This window comes from Bos grunniens, chromosome 18, assembly GCF_055505025.1.
Source record: "Bos grunniens cultivar Pamir isolate PY7600 chromosome 18, Bosgru_T2T1.0, whole genome shotgun sequence".
In the NCBI taxonomy this organism is placed as follows: Eukaryota; Metazoa; Chordata; class Mammalia; order Artiodactyla; family Bovidae; genus Bos; species Bos grunniens.
In genome coordinates this window covers 62304877-62319591 of record NC_141182.1, presented here as the reverse complement: position 1 = coordinate 62319591, position 14715 = coordinate 62304877, and the positions used below count along the sequence as shown (strand labels likewise).

General features: G+C 45.0%; 1 pseudogene; it reads right to left on the bottom strand.

Moving 5' to 3' along the window:
• Positions 1-1157: 1157 nt before the first annotated feature.
• LOC147354599 (vomeronasal type-1 receptor 4-like) lies at positions 1158-2504 on the bottom strand (annotated as a pseudogene).
• Between the last annotated feature and the right edge of the window lie 12211 nt (positions 2505-14715).

Here is a 14715-nt window from a genome sequence, read left to right as displayed (position 1 = left end):
CTAACTTGCGGGTCTCCAAGAGCTGCCCCCTGCGGAGAGCAGCAACCTAACACTGCAGACTGGGAGAAAATACTTGCCAATCTGACACTGGAAAGGATTCAACATTCAGAATGTATAAAATACTCCCCCAAACGAACAACAAAAACAACCCCATACAAAAATGTGCAAGGACTTGAAAAATGACATTTCTCCAAAGACAGACAAACAGCCAGCAAATACTTGAAAAGGTGCTCGGCATCATTAGCTGTTGGGGAAGAGCTGATGAAAACCACAGATAGCACCTCACAGCTGCTAGGGTGGCTACAGTCAACTGGGAAATGGCACATACTGGAGAAGATGTGGAGAAACTGGGACGCCTGTGCATTGCTGGTAGGACTAAGAAATCGAGCAGTAGCTGTGGAAATGTTTGGTGATTTCTCCAAAGGTCACACACACAGATAGCCAGGACCCAGCTGTGTCTCCCAGGTGTACATGAAACTAAGCTGAAACCAGGGACGCGACAGACCTACACACCCATGTTAACTATTCACAACAGCCAGCAGACAAGACCGCACAAGTGTCCATCAGTGACTGAGTAGGTCGATGAAACGTGTGTACGTAGAACAGACTAGATTCCAGCCATAAAATGTGGAAGTTTGGTATCTGCCACAAGGTGGAACGACCTTGAGAACATTATGCTTAGGGAGACACGGCACCTACAGAAGGACAAACAGCACTATGACTCGGCGTACATGGAGTACCTGGAGCAGGCAAATCTGTAGAGACAGAGTAGAACAGAGGACGGTCTGGGCTGAGAGAAGGGCCAGTGATTGTTTTAATGATACCAAGCGTCTAGGTGGTGGTGATGGCTGCCCGCATTGCGAGTGTGTTGATTGCCGCTGCATTATACACTTGAGGATGGTTAAAGTCGTAAGTATGGTGTTAGGCATGTTTAATAACAAAAAAATATAAAAACGGTAAGTGGTAGATGACTAAATACAGCAATCATGGATGGTACAGAAACTGACTTCTATACATTTAATCTTCGACAGCAAGGAGATCAAACCCGTCAGTCCTAAAGGAGATCAGTCCTGAATATTCACTGAAATGACTGATGCTGAAGCTCCAATACTTTAGCCATCTGATGTGAAGACGTGACTCATTAGAAAAGACCCTGATGCTGGGAAAGATTGAGGGCAGGAGAAGGGGACGACAGGATGAGGTGGTTGGATGGCATCACTGACTCAATGGACGTGAGTTTGAGCAAACTCTGGGAGATAGTGAAGGACAAGGAAGGCTGGCATGCTGCAGTCTGTGGGGTCTTAAAGAGACAGAGTCACCACTTAGTGACTGAACAACAGCAGCAAACCTTTCAACAGTGATTTCAACAACTCACGAGCAGAAATGAGGAGATGCAGAGTCCTTAAGGATCAAGAGGAAGGGGCTAAAAGTGGGGAAGCAAAGCCAGAATAAGAGTGGCCTGCATCAATCACAGACAAGACTCCAGAAGAATAGTGGTGTAAAACTTGAAAGTGGAATTCAGTTTGTAAAAGTTGACCAAGGTGACCACCAGCATCAGGATGGTGTGGGCGGCTCTGGTCTCTGGGCGGCATCTGTGGTGCCCAGTGCGGGTGTGAATATACTGCACCCTCTGGCGGTGTCTGAGCAGGAGAAGCACCATGGAGCCACTGGACCAGCCCATGAGGGTAAGAAACACGGCATCCGAGGTGGACCACTGGAGGCCAATGGCTGCTTTGGGACTTGATGAACAGAACCACTTCCCTTGATTGTCGGTATCATTTCCTGTGTCCTGTGGACCAGTGACTGCCACAGGAACAGAGTTAGTCATTAAGAGACTGAGCATCCAGCAGACCCAACAGGAAGGGCCAGTGACCTTGAGGGCCCTTCCTCTGAGCATCACCCACTCCGCTCTCCTGGGGGTGAGAGTGAAGGACCGATAGGTGCTTAGGACACAGGTGGAGCACAGGGTGGTGCCTCGAGCCACTCTCTGTATATAATACACAAGCTTACACCCGAGACTGGACAGGGGCTTCCTCAAAACAAAAACTGCAATGGCAGTGTGAGGAATGCCAGGGGAGAGAACCAGGAGGCTGGCCAGGGCCAAGTGTGTGAGAATCACATCTGTGCCTCCTTTTCCGGTCAAGCAAGACTGGAGACATGCTGTGGAAGAAAAGGAAGACATTACCCAGAGCCCCCAACCACCACCTGAAACAAAGATGGTTTTCACAGCCGCCTCCCCTAGTGTTCTCAGGGCATCTCTGTAAAAAGACATGGAGGGGACGTCAAAGTGGCCTGGAGCGGAAAGGGGGCTGAACTGGTGCTGACACCAGCAGTCTTCACATAGAACCAACAGTGGACAAGAATTCTTCATCTTTTCCTCTCCTGAGAAGGGAGACACTGTCATGCTCCACAGGAGGAGCTCAACCTGGAGAATATATACATGACACCACTTACACTTTTCGCTATGATTACTTTGTATTTATTTCTATTTACCTGTATATCCTGATCCTCCACCTGAAGGTAAGGTCCATGCACTTAGGAACCAGGTCTGTCCTGTTCAATAACACGGTTGACCAATAATAAGTGTTAAATAACATGTACTGAGTATATGAATGTGTTACAGGACACATATGCAAGGATGTTCTCCACACCCCTTAGTTGAGCTAATAAGACGGTCTAATTTTAACAGAGTGTGCAAGTGAGTTATAGCAAGCTCCTATTTCATCAGACTTACTGGACACTAAATAACTTTTAAAAATGAGTCTTCAGGACTTCATGGACTTCAGCTTTCCAGGTCCTCACTCAAGGAGCTCATTCAAGTCATCACTCCATCCCAACAGGACTGAATAGGAAGAAAATTCTTGCATCATGAAGAGAGGAGAGACAACGGGCACCACTGCCTCCAAGACTGGAGAGACGGACAGTGACTAGCGGGGCTCAAGATTCTGGAGCAGACTCATGATGGAGACACCTTGCGAATAAGGCCTGCCAGGACGAGAAATGCTGCAACATAACTGATGGGGAAAAAACTCCCTTTGTGCTTTCAGTGGGGAATGGAGGAAGAAACCATTTTCAAATACACCAGAGTGTGGGGTTCTTCTTACAAGGTCTGCCTTCAGGAGAGACTTAACTGGAGCCTAAGCAGCCGGGGTCTTCTCAGAGCCTGACTGACCTGGGAAGGGAAATCCCCAGCATCCAGCCCACTCTAGCCATGCTGTCCCATCCATGGGGGAGAAAAACATGGAGAAACAGGTTCACAGTCCAGAGGCACAGGCTCACGGACTGACTGAGACCTCATCGTAGGAGGTGGACGCTGCCCTCTCCCCACACCTCACCACCACATCGCTAAAGGTTTATTAACAGTTCCTTTAACCCAGTACACTATGTCCAGATATCAAGAAAACATTCCTAGGCATACTACAAGGCAAAGAACAGTTTGAAGACACAGAGCGAGCATCAGACGCAGACACGGCAGGAATGTTGGGATGGTCAGACCTGGAAGGTGAATCAACTATGATCACTGTGCTGAGGGCTCTAGTGGATAAAGCAGACACGTGCGGGAACAGCTGGGCAATGAGAGCAGGAGAGGGGAATTCTAAGGAAGAACTAGGAAGAAATGCCGGAGACCAAAGCACTGTCTCAGAAATGAAGGATGCCTTTGATGGGCTTGTTAGTAGGTTGGAGGGAATGTTAGTAGATGTGGAAAGAGTGTCTGAGCTTGAGGGTCTATCAGTAGAAATCTGCAAACTGCAAGGCCAGGACAGAGACTTAACACAAAATGGAGTATCCAACGGCTGTGGGAGAAGTACCAAGGGTGGAACACGTGCACAGTGGGACTATCAGAAGGCAGGATAGAGAAAAAGAAATATTTGAAGCAACAATGAGAATTTCCCCCCAAAACAATGTCAACACCAAACCACCGATCCAGGAAGCCCACAGAACCCCAAAGAGGATAAATGCCTTCTCCCCAAACCATATTTGCAGGCATGTCATATTCAAAATAATATACCCAAATGTTCAAATACCCAGTATTCTTGCCTGGAGAATCCCATGGACAGAGGAGCCTGGTGGGCTCACAAAGAGTGGGTCACAGAGTCCGACATGACCGAGCAACTGAACAGCAATGCAGCCTGTCAAGCTCTGGTGACTGAAGAAAGTGGAGACTCCGCTGTCCTGCCTGTGTAGAGACTCAAACATCCCTCTGCTCTGGGGCACACATGTCCCTAAGTGCACACATACTGCCGGGCACCAGGCTGACCTCACATGACACTTGCTGAATTCACAAATGCCTCCGTGCTGTGGACCCTGCTCTCTCAACTCTGCCTTCTGGAGAAATCTGAGATGTGAAGAAGACATTCCATAAACTGGACCCACCTCCAGGCCACTAGGTTCTCCTGTGGCCTCCACTGACCGCTCAGCTGTGGAGTGAGGCCCCTGTGGGGGCTTTTATGGGGGACGGTCCCTCCTCCCTCCTTACTTACATCCCACCTCTCCTCCTCAATCCCATCAGAATTTATTTCTGGAATAAGTGAGATTTTATTGAGGACACACGGAGTTCACCACAAGGAAAGGTGAACAATTTATCCTGGCAGCAGTTTTATTTTTGTTAATGTTGAAATAATTGTCCAGGTCTGTGATGGCGCTTTTCCTACCCAGGGTGACCTGTCAGCAAAGCAAAACTTAGGTAAATGTATTCTTTTTAATACATTTGAAGCAGTTCTAATGAGGTGGATGAAACTGGAGCCTATTATACAGAGTGAAGTAAGCCAGAAAGAAAAACACCAATACAGTATACTAACGCATATATATGGAATTTAGAAAGATGGTAACAATAACCCTGTATACGAGACAGCAAAAGAGACACTGATGTATAGAACAGTCTTATGGACTCTGTTGCAGAGGGAGAGGGTGGGAAGATTTGGGAGAATGGCATTGAAACATGTATAATATCATGTATGAAACGAGTTGCCAGTCCAGGTTCGATGCATGATACTGGATGCTTGGGGCTGGTGCACTGGGACGACCCAGAGGGATGGTATGGGGAGGGAGGAGGGAGGAGGGTTCAGGATGGGGAACACATGTATACCTGTGGCGGATTCATTTTGATATTTGGCAAAACTAATACAATTTGTAAAGTTTAAAAAAAAAAAAAACTTAGATAAATCTCATCCCTGTAAGTGTTTCCCTGGACCAGAAATGCAGTGTGTCCAGTCAGCCAACCCCTGAGCACTGTACACATTTCTTGGTTTCTCCTCACACCAAACGAGTTCCACCATGTGGTCCCAGACCATCAAATGTTTTTCATCTTACAGGCTGGTTCTTTATTCTTTATTCTATAAAAGTCTCCTTTTCCTTCAGCTGTATTTTGCAGTGTTTTGAATGGGGGGGCTATTTCATGACATGTTAAAGTTTATCACCTAAAATGCTTCCTTTCGTCACTTTGAACAACATCAAGTATTATTTTAATACATGCACCCCAGTGTTCATAGCAGCACCATTTGTAATAACCAAGCAACCTAAATGTCAATTGACAGATGAGTGGATGAAAAAGAGGTGGTACATATATAATGGAATATTACTCAGCCATAAAAAAGAAAAAAAATTGGGTCATTTGTAGAGATGTGGATGGACCTAGAGTCTGTCATACAGGGTGAAGTGAGTCAGAAAGAGAAAAACAAACACTGTACATTAATGCTGGTTGATTGTTAAATAAAAATTTACTGGAATTCAGGGACGCCTTACAATGATCCCACACTACAATGACAACAGAAAGTATGTGTGATGCAGAACGTGGGACTCAACAGCCCAAAACAGTTACATTCTGACTCTGCTGCTGCAGCTCGGTGAAGGTGGTGGGGCTTCCAGCTCCACCTCCCACTCTGCCTCAAAGCCCCTGGTGCAGCCGGCCCTGGGACAGCCACACACTGCCCACTGGATCCCAAACACTCCTGCTGTCTTTGGTTTCCTGCTGAGTAGGTGTCAGGCTTTAAAATCTAATCTTACGGATAATTCTTTCACACTGTGCTTCACCAGATAACTTGTTTTATTTTATTCTGAATATGCAGATTTCAAAGACACTACTTGATCCCTAAAAATACAATTGGAACCCACGTTTTCAAGCACACAAAACTACAGCCAATAGTAAGAAAACCCCACTCACATACACCTTGGGAACACCCTGTCTGATTTCAACTGTCATTTACACGGAGATGGATCTAGTTTTTTGACAGCCCCCTCATATGTCCTTTCCCTGGAGAATTTAAAATAATTGTCCTCTAAGCTGGAACTTTGATGCTGCCGTTGAGAAATACACCGTGACATATTCAGCGGGAAACTGCTGCATGCAGTCAATATGTTCAGAGGCGAATGAACTTAGGGGGAGACTCATGATATAATGGGTTTCCCCGGTGGCTCAGCGGTAAAGAACTCGCCTGCTGATGTAGGAGACGTGGATTTGATCTCTGGGTTAGGAACATCCCCTGGAGGAGGAAATGGCACCCACTCCAGTATTCTTGCCTGGGAAATCCCATGGACAGAGGAGCCTGACGGGCTACAGCCATAGGGTGGCAAGAGTCGGGCAGGACTGAGCGACTGATGACAACAAGATACGAGTGTGGCAGGACCTCCTCCGTGCTGTCTTGAATGCTCCAGTTGACTGCCTCACAGCTCCTTGCCCCAGTGCACACCTAAACCTGGCCAGGCATCACTGACTCTGAGCATATCAAAGAAAACAGTGAGCAACCAAACACAACTGTTACAAACTGTGCCCTGGTTGGACCTACACATGGATTCCCTCTCCCTGGATGGCAAACGAAGCCCCACCTGCAGGGACTGGCTCAGGAGACTCTGGAGACCTGCCCAGGCCGACCGCAGCTCTCCCACGTGGACACACTGGGTGAGCCCTCTGACCCACCCCTAAGGCCCCCAGCCAATGTCCCACTGAACTAGAGTCCACACACCCTTGCTTTTAGCTATGTTTCCATCCACACTTCACAGCCCCTGTGGGATCAGGCTTCAGCTGAAACCACCTCCTTGATTGAAAAAAAATACTTAGGGATACGTTGAACTAAGGAGTGAAGGCTCTCTACAAATGAAAACTATGAGACTTGATAAAGTCTTGATGAAAACTAAACTTCCTTGATGAAGGAAATTGAAGAAGACATAGCATCTTAGGATCCATAGCATGGATTGGAAAACTGACATTATTAAAGTGTCCATAGTACACAAGTCAGCTATTGATTCAATGCAATCCTTAACAAAATTTCAATGGCATCTTTCACAGAAATAGAAAAAAAGTTTCCCCAAATTTTGTATAGAACCACAAGATACCTCAAATAGCCCAAGCAATCATGAGAAAGACGAACACTGCTGGAGGCATCACAGTTACTGTGTTAATTACTACAAAGCTAGAATTATTAACTGTGTGTGGTGTGGTACTGGCACAAAAAACAGACACAAGACCAAAGCAAAACCAGAGACCCCAGAGGTAAATTCACACGTCTCCTGTCAAGGAACGTTTGACAAGGCAGCGACAGACACTTGTTGAGGAAAGGGCAATCTCTTCCACATACTGGTATTTGAAAACTAAATAAAGAAATGGAGAAAAATGAAATTGTAACCCTATTGTACACAACTCACAAAAATTAACTCAAAATGAATTAAAAATGTAAGTGTACGACCCGATGCTATAAAATCCTGAGAGAAAACATAGGGAAGAAGGTCCCTTTGACATCAGTCATGACAATGATTTTTTAGATATGACACCAAAAGCAAACGCGCCAGAAGCAAAAAGAAAAAATGAACAAGTGGGACTACATCAGTGTTAAAAACTTCTGCACATCAAGGGAAACAGCAAAATGAAAAGAATCTATGAAGTGGGAGAATATAACCCAATAAAAGAAATGGGCAAAGGAAGTGGATGGACACTTTTCCAAAGATGTGTCTGCATGGCCAACAGGCACATGAAAAGATGCTCAGCATCACTGATCAGGAAAAAATACAAAATCACAGTGAGATATTACTTCACACCTGTTAGAACAGCTCTCATAAAGAACACAAATGTTGGTGACCATGTGAAAAAATGAAACCCTTGTACATTACTGGTATAAACTGATGTATATTATTAGTTTATTGGTATAAACCCTTGTATATTATCGGGGCTATAAATTGGTAGAGCCACTGTGAGAAATATGGTGGTTCCTCCATAAATAAAATTACCATATGATTCTACTTCAGGCTGGATATGTATCCAGAGGAAATGGAAACAGAAGCTTGAAGAGGCATCTATACCCATACGCTTATTGCCGCACTACCCACAATAGCCAAGAAATGGAAACAACCGAAGTGTGCATCAACAGAGGCATGAAGCTGTGAGATATATGTATATATATGAAAGTGAGACAGTGAGAGCGGTAGTTAATCAGCTGTGTGATCCCAGGGACTGCAGCCCACCGGGCTCCTCTGTCCATGGCGTTCTCCAAGCAAGAATACTGGAGTGCATTGCCATTCTCTTCTCTCTTTCTCTCTCTCTCTCTCTATGTAATTACATATACATATAAATATAATCCAGGCATTAGAAAGATGGGAATCGTGCTATTTGTGACAACATAGATGGACCTTAAAGGCATTAAGCTAAGTGAAGTAAGTCAAAGCTAAGTACAGTATGTTATTACTTATATGTGAAATCTTAAAAAACCAAACTCATAAAAACAGACAGTAGAACAGTGGTTACCAGAGGCAGGGGTTGGGGGTGGGGTGGGAAGTTGGTGATGTGTATTTAAGGGTATAAACTGGAGTGAGTAGATAAATAAGTTCTGCAGAGATTTTGCACAGAGTAGTGATTATAGTCAACAATACTGTATTATAAGTTTCAAAGTTGCTAAGAGACTAGATCTTAACTGTTACCACCATAAAAAAAGAAATGATAATTATTTGATGGGCTAAAGCCCTGAACTAATCCTATGGTGGTAGTCATTGCAATATACAAGTATATAAAAGCAACACACTGTACACCATCAATGTACACAACGTTTTATGACAATTATAATTCAACTGAAAATGAAAAAATAAAAGATCACTGTGGGTTTTATGTAAACAACTGTTATTCAGTGAATTATTACTCAACAATGTAAACATGGCTGTTATTGAAACTGACTATATCAATAGATTCTCAGCAGTCATTTAAATTATTTCAAGAGCAGAAACAAGGAGCTCGAGGGTGTCTAGAAATCAGCAGCCAGGGGCAAAGGGCAGGAAAACATGCAGCCCACAATGGAAGAGGCCTGCACCAACCATACGTGACGTCCCACTAAAGCGATGACGCAAGCAGCAAGAACAGAATTCAGTAATTAGCAGGTGACAGAGGTGACCATCAGCATCAGAATGGTGTGGGCAGCATCTCCAAGTACCTGCATGCAGCAACAACGACCCAGCACAGCCAACAAAAAACCCCAAATAAGACCACGTCAGCCTCAAAACTGGTAAAAGGACACAGCCAACAGAGTGAAATAAACTTACAAAGCAGGAGAAAATGCTTGCAAGTCACATATCTGATAAGGTGTTAATAAATATATTAAATGTATCTAAAATATATAAAGAACTCCTGCCACTTAACAACCTGATTAACAAACGACCAAATGATTTTAAATAGACATTTCTCTAAAAAGGATACACAAATGGGCAACAAGAAAATGAGAAGGTGCTTAAGATGATGAATTTTTAGCTAAATGCAAAACAAAACCAAAATAAGACATTATCTTACACAAATTAGCATACTTTTGAAAAAACCCAGAAAATAACAACTGCTTCGGAGGAGGAGGAGACATTCAAACACTTGTGCACTGTTGTTAACTTTATAAAATGCAGCAACCACTATGGGAAACACATGGCAGATCCTCAAAAAATCGAAACTAGAAACACCACGGGACCAAATCATCCAAATACTAGGGACATGTCCAAAATACCAGAAAGCAAAGACCTGAAGAGACATTTGCAAACTCATGTCCATAGCGGTACTTTTCCAACAGCGAAGAGGTGAGAACAACGCAAATCAATGGATAAATAAAATACAGTGTAAAAGCTCAATGGAATATTATTCGGCCTTTAAAAGGAAGGAACAACATGGATAAAACCCGAAGACAATATTCCAGTGAAATAAACCCGCCACACACACACAAGTGCTTTAGAATTCCACACACATGTGGCATATAAGTCGTCAAATATATATAACATTAATGTAAAATGGTGGCTACTAGTAGCTGAGGAGAGAGAAAATAATGACCTTTTTTTAGGTGAGTTCTGTAGGGACCAGTTTCGTAAGGTGGAAAAGTTAAGAGGGAGATTTTTAGCATAACGACTATATACTGGATCCTGGAACAACATATATGGGATATTGGAACTATATACAGGAATATACTGGATACTACTGACCAGTACAGCAAACGCTGGGATTGTGTTCAACTAAAAACATTTTTGTTTGAAATGTAACTTTCCAACATAACATAAACTAGTCTGTATAATACAAAACATTCTTCAAGAGGATTCATTTTCTGAAAAACATTTTAGAAAGAAAGAAGCCACAGTAATGCTAAATTTCCTAAGGAAGATTAAGGTTCTGTGGGTATCAGTATAAACTTATATGCATTGTCTCTAGTTACTGAAATAAGTAATTTCTAATTACCGATAAAGAAAAGATTGTTTCTTAAAATTTTAAAATAGAAGTAATAAGAGCAAAAGGAAAAAACAAAAGATGTCAAACTTTATATGTCACAAAACTAAAAAGAACAAACTAAGCCCAAAGCTAGCAGGAGGAAGGAAATAACAAAGCCTAGTGCAGAAGTGAGCACAATGGAAACCAGAGAAACAACAGAAAAGGTCAACAAAACCAAGAGTTGGTTTTCTGAGAAGAACACATTCGTTTCGTTACTTACCCCTGGCAGGAATGTGAGGACGTTCTCGCTCAGGAAACTCATTTTGTTTTGCAGCTCTGCTGTCCTTGCATCCTTTTTCTGTCCTTGCATCCTTTTTCTAAGTCAGCTGAACTTACTTAGCTTAAAAAAAGCAAGAAACACGCGTTGGCTTCATCACAGCAACTCCTGTTCCCCCTCCTCCTGGAACCCCCTCTCCCACCACTTCACTCGCCTCGCTGCTCCTCGTACTCCAGTCAGCTGGTTTCACCGGGTCATCCACACCTGCTGGCCATCCTCAGTCACCACCACCAAGCCTTGCTCTTAGTCTCATAACAACACGCACACTGTTGTTTCTCTTCCTCCTCTGTCCCCTGTCCCCAATGCCCTGAGAGCCATGGGAGGACGGGCACTGCTCTCTTCCCCTCATAGATGCTCTACCCTCAGCGTCTGCACCTGGGGGGCCTCCCCTCTGGCTCTTCCCCAGCATCTCCCACAGCAGATGGAGGAAATGCAGACATCCATCTGTCTGAGCTCTCCTCTGAATTATGATTCCCTGCAGACTCCCTGGGACTCCAGAATGCTAGGTTCTACTGTAGCCGCAGTGAATCTCATTTTAAAAACCTTCTTTCTCAGCAAAAGTCCTGACTTGAAGCTCGCTTATGCTAAATGCTCTGAGGACCCCACTGAAAACCCCCCTCTCTGCTCCCTAAGTTGCCCCCTCATCCAGCTGGAGCCTGGGTGTGGACACGCAGAGGCAGGATCAGCACGTCTCCTGCCCAAGGTCGGTGCCCAGACACAGCTCCACGGTCCTCTCCCTGGAGACTTCCTCTGTCCTGTCTGTTTTCTGCCCTGAGACTGAACACGAGGCAGCGCACACCTGCCCGGACCTGGCTCCAGAGCTCTGGGCAGGGAACTGTCGACCAGGGTGGGCCAGGGGCTGGTGAGTCTACAGTTACAGGGACAGGGCCCCCAGACCTGCTGTCCCCACAGACGCCACCACCCCCGCAGTGGCTGGGTCGGCCACGCTGTCTGCATGGAGAGTGTGGCGCGTGTCCCATGAGGAGTCGGTTTTATCCCCCATGCTGTTCGTCCCCCTCTCGAGTGATTAAGCAATTAAAGATCCTAACCGAACAGCCAGACCACAGGTGAAAACACTTCTGTGTCCTCTGTGGAAAATCAAAGCTGAGAAAGCATAATCGGGCTTTAAAGGGACAAGCGAAGGTGCACCAGTCACTTCCTTCCTGCGCTTTCTCCTGGGCGTGCTCCTCGGGGCGGCGTCATCTCGTCAGAGCTCTGAGCTCCATCCCCGTCAGGAGTCTGGCTCCAGTGACTTCACACTCCATGGTTCCTGCTCTTTACGGCCGGAGCTCTTTTTCTAATCTGGAAAGCAGCCCATTTTGAAGGCATCTTTCCCACCTCAAAATGCTGTGGATCCCTAATGCCCCCAGGCCTCCACGGGAGGACGGTGCCTTTTATTGGGACAGTTATTCGAGTGCTTCGTAGGGACGCAGTCACACCTGTTTTCACATTGTCTATGGGCAGCGTCTACCTGCAAAGGTGGCCTTGATAGGTGTGGCAGAGACCACGCAGCCCGTGACTCTAAAACACCTACTCGCTGATGCTTTATAAAAATCTGCCTCACTTGCCTTTTGATGGCCAAGTCGAAGATCTCTCTTGGTAAATGTCACACTGCACTTGAAAATACGTGTTGTTGTCCTGTCAGTCAGTCGTCTCTGACTCTTTGCGCCCCCATGGACTGCAGCACAGCAGGCATCCCTGTCCCTCACCATCTCCTGGAATTTGCTCAAACTCATGCCCATTGAGCCACTGAGGCCATTCAACCACCTCATCCTCTGTCGCCCCCTTCTCCTCCTGCCCTCAGTTTCCCCCAGCAAATATGTGGGTTGTTTCCAAATATCTTTTGACGTTGGTTTCTAACGTAATCCAAGTGGTAAGAGAACAGACTCTGTGACGTCAGCACCTGCAGACCACGAGATTTTGGCACCTTGTTTTATGTGCCAGGATGTATTCCAGTGTCTCCTGGTTCACAGTCTAGGGAACTTGAATCGAATTGGTACCCTGTTGCTGTGTGAAAATTATGTAAATCTTAATTATGTTGAATTGGTTCGCAGTGCTCTTCGGATCTACTCTTTCTACTTCTTTGTATATTCATTCTACTAATTTTTGATATTGAAACTCCAAATAAAAAATCTTAATTTATCCACTTAAAAATAATTGTAATATATAGTGGAACTATATGTAACCTTGTTCTGTATTTTCCAGGTCTCCTGTAAGTGTGTCATCATACTTTCATAATTAAAAAAATAAACATATATTTAAAGAGATTTGCCTCAAGCGCCTCCTTGTATATAGTGCTTCTACTGCCCCACACCCACCCCACGTGATGGTCGGAAACGCCCCGGCCCTGGGCCAACACCCACCCCACGTGATGGTCCGAAACGCCCCGGCCCTGGGCCAACACCCACCCCACGTGATGGTCCGAAACGCCCCGGCCCTGGGCCAACCACACATCCCCATGGGCTTCCGACAGGCTTTCCACTGCGAAGTTGCTCTCTTTTGCTGTCTTTTGCTTCCTACTGGGTCTGTTCACGTCTTCATTCTTCTTTTAGGGCTAACTCAGAGTCTTCTCAAGTCACCATTTAGGATGAGGAACTGTCAACACCCAAGTCCTGTCCACTGTCACGTTTCAGGTCAAGGACCCCAAACCCCACACCCCTATAGGCATCCTCTTCACATTTACTGCAAAGGCGCAAATAGCTCATTCACTTTACTTCTGTGATTCCACTTCTTCCCCAAACCAGAATTTTCTTGGGGAAACTTACCTGGACACTGTTCAGTTCAGTTCAGTCACTCAGTCATGTCCGACTCTTTGTGACCCCATGAACTACAGCACGCCAGGTCTCCCTGTCCATCACCAACTCCTGGAGTTCATCCAAACCCATGTCCATTGAGTCGGTGATGCCATCCAACCATCTCATCCTCTGTCATCCCCTTCTCCTCAGGCCTTCAATCTTTCCCAGCATCAGGGTTTTTTCCAATAAGTCAGTTCTTTGCATCAGGTGGCCAAAGTATTGGAGTTTCAGCTTCAACATCAGTCCCTCCAATGAATATTCAGGACTTACTTCCTTTAGGATGGACTGGTTGGATCTCCTTGAAGTCCAAGGGACTCTCAAGAGTTTTCTCCAACACCACAGTTCAAAAGCATCAATTCTTCAGCACTCAGCTTTCTTTATAGTTCAACTCTCACATCCATACATGACTATTGGAAAACCATAGCCTTGACTAGATGGACCTTTGTTGGCAAAGTAATGTCTCTGCTTTTTAATATGCTGTCTAGGTTGGTCATAACTTTCCTTCCAAGGAGTAAGCATCTTTTAATTTCATGGCTGAAGTCACCATTTGCAGTGATTTGGGAACGCTCCAAAATAAAGTCTGCCACTGTTTCCACTCTTTCCTCATCTATTTCCCATGAAGTGATGGGACTGGATGCCATGATCTTAGTTTTCTGAATTTTGAGCTTTAAGTCAAATTTTCACTCTCCTCTTTCACTTTGATCAAGAGGCCCTGTAGTTTTTCTTTGCTTTCTGCCATAAGGGTGGTATCATCTGCATATCTGAGGTTATTGATATTTCTCCCGGCAATCTTGGACCCTGAGTGGGTGAATGTTTTTATATACAGCACAAATGGCTATAATTGGAACAAAATCTTCCTATTCACAGTAGCTATTCTCCTTACACGAAGGTATTAGATTTTTCTCTTCAGTTATGTCTTAGGTTGGCTAAAAAGT